The sequence below is a fragment of the Tamandua tetradactyla genome, chromosome 25 (genome assembly GCF_023851605.1).
Source record: "Tamandua tetradactyla isolate mTamTet1 chromosome 25, mTamTet1.pri, whole genome shotgun sequence".
NCBI classification, from domain to species: Eukaryota; Metazoa; Chordata; class Mammalia; order Pilosa; family Myrmecophagidae; genus Tamandua; species Tamandua tetradactyla.
This window is the reverse complement of record NC_135351.1, coordinates 13,833,241-13,840,794: the sequence shown is the minus strand read 5'-3', so window position 1 is coordinate 13,840,794 and position 7,554 is coordinate 13,833,241.

Here is a 7,554-nt window from a genome sequence, read left to right as displayed (position 1 = left end):
AGGGAAGGAGGTGAAGAATAACTTTACACTGGGGAAAACTGTGATCCCCACCTTAGCCACATAATCAAGGTCAACTTCAACATAGAAGTCATGCTGATAGCATGTACCTTTGGTAATGATGTGATGAAAACGGCATTTTACTTCTGTGGTCTTCCTCTCCCAAACCTAAAACCTCAGCCTAGTCATGAGAAAAGCATGCACAAATTCCTACTAGGGAGACATTCTACCAAAAACCTGACCAGTGCGCCTCAAAACCATCAAGGTCATTCATTGTCTTAGCTTGCCAGGCTACTATGATGAATAGCACCTAATGGGCTGGTTAAGAACAGGAATTCATTGGTTCATGGTTTGGAAGGGTTGAAGTCCTAGATCAGGCATTGGCAAGACCATGCTTTCTCCCCAAAGTCTGTAGCATTCTGGTGCTGGCTTGCCACACTATAAAATACTTTTAAAAATAAACTTACAGGGGGAAGAGTGAAATGAGACAGAGTGTCAATGGCTGAGAGATTTCAAACAGAGTCAAGAGGTTATCCTGGAGGTTATTCTTATGCTTTAAATAGATATCACCTTGTTATCCAAGAAGTAATGGAGAGGCTGGGGGGAACTGCCTGAAAATGTAGATCTGTGTTCCAGTAGCCATGTTTCTTGATGATGATTGTATAATGACATAGCTTTTGCAATGTGACTGTGTGATTGTGAAAACCTTGTGTCTGATGCTCCTTTTATCTACCTTGTCAACAAAGGAGAAGAACATATGGAATAAAAATAAATAATAGGGGAAACAAACAAATGCTAAAATAAATTTAGTTTGAAAAAATAAAAAATAAAAATAGACTTACAGGACAAGATGAAAATATTCCTTAAAAAGAAATTTATAGCCATGAATACCTACATTAAAAAAGAACCATCTCAGTGTAATCTAGGAATGCCTAGAGTATATAACAATAGTGAAATGTACAATGTACAAATTTTAAAAATGTTTTTGCATGAGGAAGAACAAAGGAACGTCATTATTGCAGGGTGCTGAAAATAGGTGGTAATTAATATTTTAAAATGTCACCTTATGTGTGAGACTAAAGCAAAAAATGTTTATTTGTTACAAAATTTATATTTTGACTAGAGGATTTCCTAATATAACTTATGTAGATAGTTTGATTGAACGTCATAAGTACTTGGAATCTCAGGTAGGACATGAGATTTTGTTGGTTTGTCCAGAGTGATGCCCCGATGAATCCCAGAGTAACTTGATCAGTGAGTGGAAAAGTAGTTGCAAGCCCCCTTCGGGGAATGGTGAGAGTGGGGAGAAATTCAACTTCCCCAAGTCAAATTCTTGATATTCTCACAAGCAGTGTGGACAACCAAAACTACAGGCTGAGCCCCCAGTCTTGGGGTTTGTTCATATGAAACTTAACCCCACAAAGGATAGGTCAAGTCTACTTAAAATTTAGGCCTAAGAGTCACCCCTAAGAGAGCCTCTTTTGTTGCTCAGATGTGGCCTCTCCCTCCAGCCAACATGACGAGCAGTCTCACCACCCTCCCCCTCTCTGCGTGGGACATGACTCCCAGGGGTGTGGACCTTCCTGGCAACATGGGACAGAGATCCTGGAATGAGCTGAGACTCAGCATCAAGGGACTGAGAAAAACCCTAGAATGAGCTGAGGATTAACATCAATGGATTGAGAGAAACTTCTGACCAAAAGGGGGAAGAGTGAAATGAGACTAAATGTCAATGGCTGAGAGATTCCAAACAGAGTTGAGAGGTTATCCTGGAGGTTATTCTTATGCATTAAGTAGATATCACCTTGTTGTTCAAGATGTAATGGAGAGGCTAGAGGGAACTGCCTCAAAATGTAGAGCTGTGTTCCAGTAGCCATGTTTCTTGACGATGATTGAACAATGATACAGCTTTCACAATGTGACTCTGTGAATGTGAAAACCTTGTGTCTGATGCTCCTTTTATCTACCATATCAACAAAAGAGTAGAACATATGGAATAAAAATAAATAATGGGGGAATAAATGTTAAAATAAATTTAGTTTGAAATGCTAGTGGTAAATGAAAGCAAGGGGTAAGGGGTATGGTATGTATAACTTTTTTTTCTCTATTATCGTTTTATTTCTTTTTTTGTTGTCTTTTTATTTCTTTTTCTAAATTGATGCAAATGTTCTAAGAAATGATGAATATGCAACTATGTGATGATATTAAGAATTACTGATTATATATGTAGAATGGAATGATATCTTATTGTTTTGTTTGTTTGCTGTTATTTTTTTATAATTAATAAAAAATAATTTAAAAAAAAGAACCATCTCAAAACCATAACTTAATTTTACACCTTAAGGAACTATAAAAAAGAACAAACTAAACCCAATTCAACCCAAAGAAATTAGGTTGATCAATGAAATAAGGAATAGAAACAAATAGAATCAACCAAACTAAAAAGTGGCTCTTTGAAAAGATCAACAAAGTTTAAAACCTATAGCTAGATTGATTAAGAAAAAAGAAGAAAAGACTCAATTTATCAAAATCAGTAACAAAATGACAATATTATCAACCTTGCAGAAAAGAAAAGGATTATGAAAGAATACTTTGAAAAATTGTCAAGCAAATTAGACAACTTAGATGATGTGGAAATATTCCTAGAAATATGCCTGGCCTTCTTTTATTAACCATTAACAATTCACTGCTTTAAAAAAAAAGACTATTATGGATGGGTTGATATTTAGCTGTGGAAACTAACATGAGAAAGCTGTTGACTGACTGACCTCTGGCAGTGTGTCACCGCAGTGAGGCTATCGCTGACGGGGTGTTTTAAGAAATGTGGGTTGTCACTGATCAGATTACTGGTTGCTGCAGAAAGTTGTCATTGATTAGTTAGGATGGGTTTCAGGCTAGTTCTGATGATTGCTTGTTGCTAAAGCCAAAGAACAATTGGTTCTTTCCTTGGAGTGGAGTATCCTTTTTTCTCACATCCCAAAACACTCTGATGTAGTTAGTATTATTGTTACCATTTAGAACAATGATGGGGTTGAGAGAAGCGAAGTAAATGGTACAAGTCACAGAATTGTCAGTGGGTGCTCAAACACCTTGATTGTAAGCACTGAATAATTTTGGGGCTAGAAGATGATAATATTGCTCTACTTTGCATTCATCACTTCTTGAGTATTTTAGGTAGGGTATTAGGAACCCGGAAAGTACTCATAAAAGAGTAAGAGGGATGGTGAGAAAATGAAAATTGTCACTGCTTGAGAAAGACTGATTAAAGGGACCAGGGACATTTGGCTAGAAGGCTCAGAAGGGACTTGATCAATGTCTAGAAATATTTGAAATAACCTCAGGCTGAAATGAAATTAAGTAGTAGAGTGTGGGGTTTAAGGACGTGGTCTTTGCAATCGGACTGAATTGAAGACAGTGGGCATGAGAAAAGGTTTTGCCTTGGCTAACACAGCTATTTAGTGGAAGCTTGGATTTGAACACTGCAAGGATGTGATAGGGAGTTCCTTTTATGGGGTGGTTTGAGGGCTACCAAAAGGCTGTTGTTACCTAAACAGTTCCCTTCCTTCAGGGTATCTGAAATCTCACCTTATTGAGGGCCAGACTAAATTACTTGGAAGGACTTGTATAGGAGCATATGAAATGTGGACTTCACATTCTAAAGGTACAGTCTGAAAGTGAGACAGAAAATGGGGTGCTGCCAAGAAGTTTGCTTAGCAAGCTGTGTTAGCAGTGACACGCAAGATAAAGAGGCAAAGACTGGCAAGAAATGCATCAGATTAAGTAAAAACGTCTCATTATCATGAAGCCTTTCCCCTGGACTTCAGAATCCATTAATTGAGCCAAACCTTCCAAAAGTGGGACTCAATACATGCTTCAAATGTAGATATAAAGTGAGAATACAAAGTTTCAAAGATCTAGCCTTGCAAATATCCATTTCCAACACGCATCTTTCCATTTTATATTTTCCCATGTCTCACTTGGGACAAAAATTCAGGTTAGATTGACAAACTGCCTATCCAGAAAACACAGATTCTAATACTCATACTTTAAAGTCTTGAGTGATTTTGACCAAAAGTTAACTAGAATAATTTATGGTTAGACAATATTATGGTTTTAAAAAACTAAATGCATTCTACATAGAGAAGAGTGCACTAATACTGTACAAAATTAATATATGCAAGATTTATATCTACTCATCAATATGGGAAATTTACCACAGTAATCTTTTGTGCCTAATTACTAGTCATTTTGCAGTTAACAGTAGTGTTTTATACTCCGTAACACTGTTGGAAACACTAAAGATATTCCCATGATTGTCAGCAATAGCCATGAGATCTTAGAGATTCAGGTCTTTGATGAGAAGTAGTCTTGAGTCTGTGAAATGTTACACCAGGCATTTGATTGATCTGAAGGCAGTAGCAAGTGGTGACAGAATAAAAAAATGTTATCAGTGACCTGTATCAGTTGTGCAAATGCCAGGAAAATAATTTCAAGGTGATTTCTCAGGTATTTGTTATGGATCATCAATCAAAAATGGCTGCTAGTTGGTAGCACCATGCACTCCAACTTGAACTTTTTTTAAGTACTCCTTGGGCTTTAAATAAAAATTAAAAAATTGCTCTTAAAAATTTAAATTTGTGGGAGGCAGGGCAGGATGACAGCAGTTATCTTGAGGTGTGAAGTTAGTTTGTCATCCAGAGTAGCTAGTAAACAGCAAGGAACGGTACAAAACGCCTGCTGGGTGGACATCAGTGACTGGACACAGTGTGCACCAGCATGGAATGGGGGGAACGGCTGAGACCCCACACAGAACCTAAGTCTCCCAAGCTGTGGGGCCAGCGGTCCTCCTCTATGGGCATAGCTGGCTGGTTCCCCAGGGGGAAAGGAAACAGACTTTGCTAGTAGCAAGGGCTTAGCTCAGTCAAGCTCCAATTGCAGAATTAATTAACAAATTCTGACTGCTAAAAATTGGCCCTGAGCATAGACAAACCTGGAGTAGACATTGAAGGAACCCCAATTTCACCCTGGCAGAGAGAGGGCAGGGTTGATAGGGTGGGGGTGGGGTGGGGTGTACAAAGAAACAAGAAAAAAAAACCCTAGAGGCTTTTTGAGTTGGACAGCACAAAACACTGGAAAAGGGCTGTACCCCAAGAAAATGGGGAACATAGAGCCTAGGGACACATAGAGCTGTGTGCCAACTCCAGCTCTTGACTTGGAAACCCAGGCTGCTAGGGTGCAGCTCTGAAAAGGCTTTTTTGTCTTCTTTCTTTTTACTTTTATTTTTTAGTTGTTAACAGCTCATTAGATGGAATTGCAAGCACCCTCAGGCTTCAGCACTGCCCCAGGCAAGGGGGAATTAAGGAATGTCTGAGAGTTAAAGTAAATAGGCGAATGGAGACAATTCCCTAAAGGTGTATCTCCCCAAAGAAAGTAGGAGCAGGGCCAGCTCCTCCAGGGAATTGAGGCCCAAGGGCTGGAAAAAGGAAGGAAAGGCACCGCATCACTTTATGCTGATGGGAAGCTGGGGGAAGCCAAGCGCCACATGCTGGGCAGGATAGGAAAAGCACAGAGTCTAGAGGTTTCATAGGAAAGTCTGACTACCTGCTGGGTTTCATTGTCACAGAAATGTGACACTGGCTACTCTCTCCTCCTGAGACGTGGGTATGCCCGGTCTGGGAAAATCTGACTAGGGTCAATCATATCTGAGGAGGCTCTCTTCAAAAAAATGTTCCTGTATTAGTCAGGGTTCTCTAGGGAAACAGAACCAACAGAAGATGTCTGTAAATATGAGATTTATAAAGGTATCTCATGCAACTGTGAAAATGGAAGAGTCCAAAATCCATAGGGTAGGCTGTGAAGATGGCAGCTTCTGATGAAAGTTCTGGATGAACTCTACAGGAGAGGTTCACAGAAATGCACTACATTTCTCCAGAATAGGGGGCAAGTCTTTAGGCAACATCCACTGCTAAACTTCATATACTATGACTTAAATCTATAACATGAACAGTGCAACTTATGTCATATGATAAGGGGAAAACAAGACATTTGCTTATGTACAAATGCAAATATATTCATGACAAAACAGAGAGGAAATAGTCATATAATCATAGTTGTCGGTTCTGTAACTGGTCACTTGGTTGTAATTCATATTTATCACTACCTTCTTCTCTTACCCATTCCATGTTCCCTTTACCCTGAGCAAGCACTTCAGCTGGCTGTGGTTCTTTGCCAGGTGGAATGACCCACACCTTCATTCCTGAAGTTTCTGGGCCATTGGTAGTCCTGCCTGGATTGGGTTGCTTCCATTTTAATCACAGGGCATCATAGTACTAAGAGATTCCCTAGGGGATCTCCTGTATTCCAAGAAAACTTTCTTTTCCACCATTGTGTAGTGGCAATCCTATTTCCCCTTGATATTCAAGATCAATCACCCCAGACAGAACAGTAATCTTTCATGCCTGTTGATTCAGTGGCATGAGAAGTTCAAAGCGGCCAGATGGCAGGCTTAACATTCAGTTCATGAAATTATCGTTAAGTCTCCCGGTAGGAGCACTCCTCCTTTTGGAACTAAGACCTGTAGACCAACAGAGCTTAAGGTTTCAGGGACAGGAAGCAAAAATTTTCCTATTAGATTACTAGAGGTGATAGTGAGTGGTGTCACTCCCATTTCCACCCCTTGATTCCTTGACCATGGATCCTGGCTGTGGGAGAAACAGCACCATATAGCGAACACTTTTTTGGAGCATACAGAGCCTCCTGGCGAACACTGCCCCAGCCCTTCAAGAAATTGCCACCTAGTTGGCACCACAACTGGATCTTCAAAAGGCCATTCCACTGTTCTATCAATCCAGCTGCCTCTGGATGATGGGGAGCATGGGAGAACCAGAGAATTCTATGAGCACGTGCCCATTCCCACACTTCATTTGCTGTGAAGTAGGTTCCTTGGTTAGAAGCAATGCTGTATGGAATACCATGATGGTGGATAAGGCATTCTGTAAGCCCATGGATGGTACATTTTGTGGAAACATTGCATGCAGGGAAGATAAACCTATATCTGGAGAAAGTGTCTATTCTAGTTAGAACAAATCGCTGCCCCTTCCATGATGGAAGTGGCCCATGTAATCAGTCTGTCACAAGGTAGCAGGCTGATCACTTCGGTGAAAGGTGCCATATCAGGCATTAAGCGTGGATCTCTGCTGCTGGCACACTGGGCACTCAGCAGTGTCTGTAGTCAGGTCTGCCTTGGTGAAGTCCATGTTTCTGAGGCTATGCATAACCTCCATCCTTACCACCATGACCACTTTGTCCATGAGACCATTGGGCAATGGCAGGAGTGTCTGAGGAAAGAGGCTGATTGGTATCCACAGGGCAGGTCATCTTATCCACTTGATTATTAGAATCTTCCTCTGCTAAAGTCACCCTCTGGTGAGCATTCACATGGGACACAAAAATCTTCATGTTCTTTTCCCACTCAGAGAGGCCTATTCACACATCTCTTCCCCAGACCACCTTGTCACCAACTTTCCAAGTCCCTGACTATTGAGCAAAACCATTTGC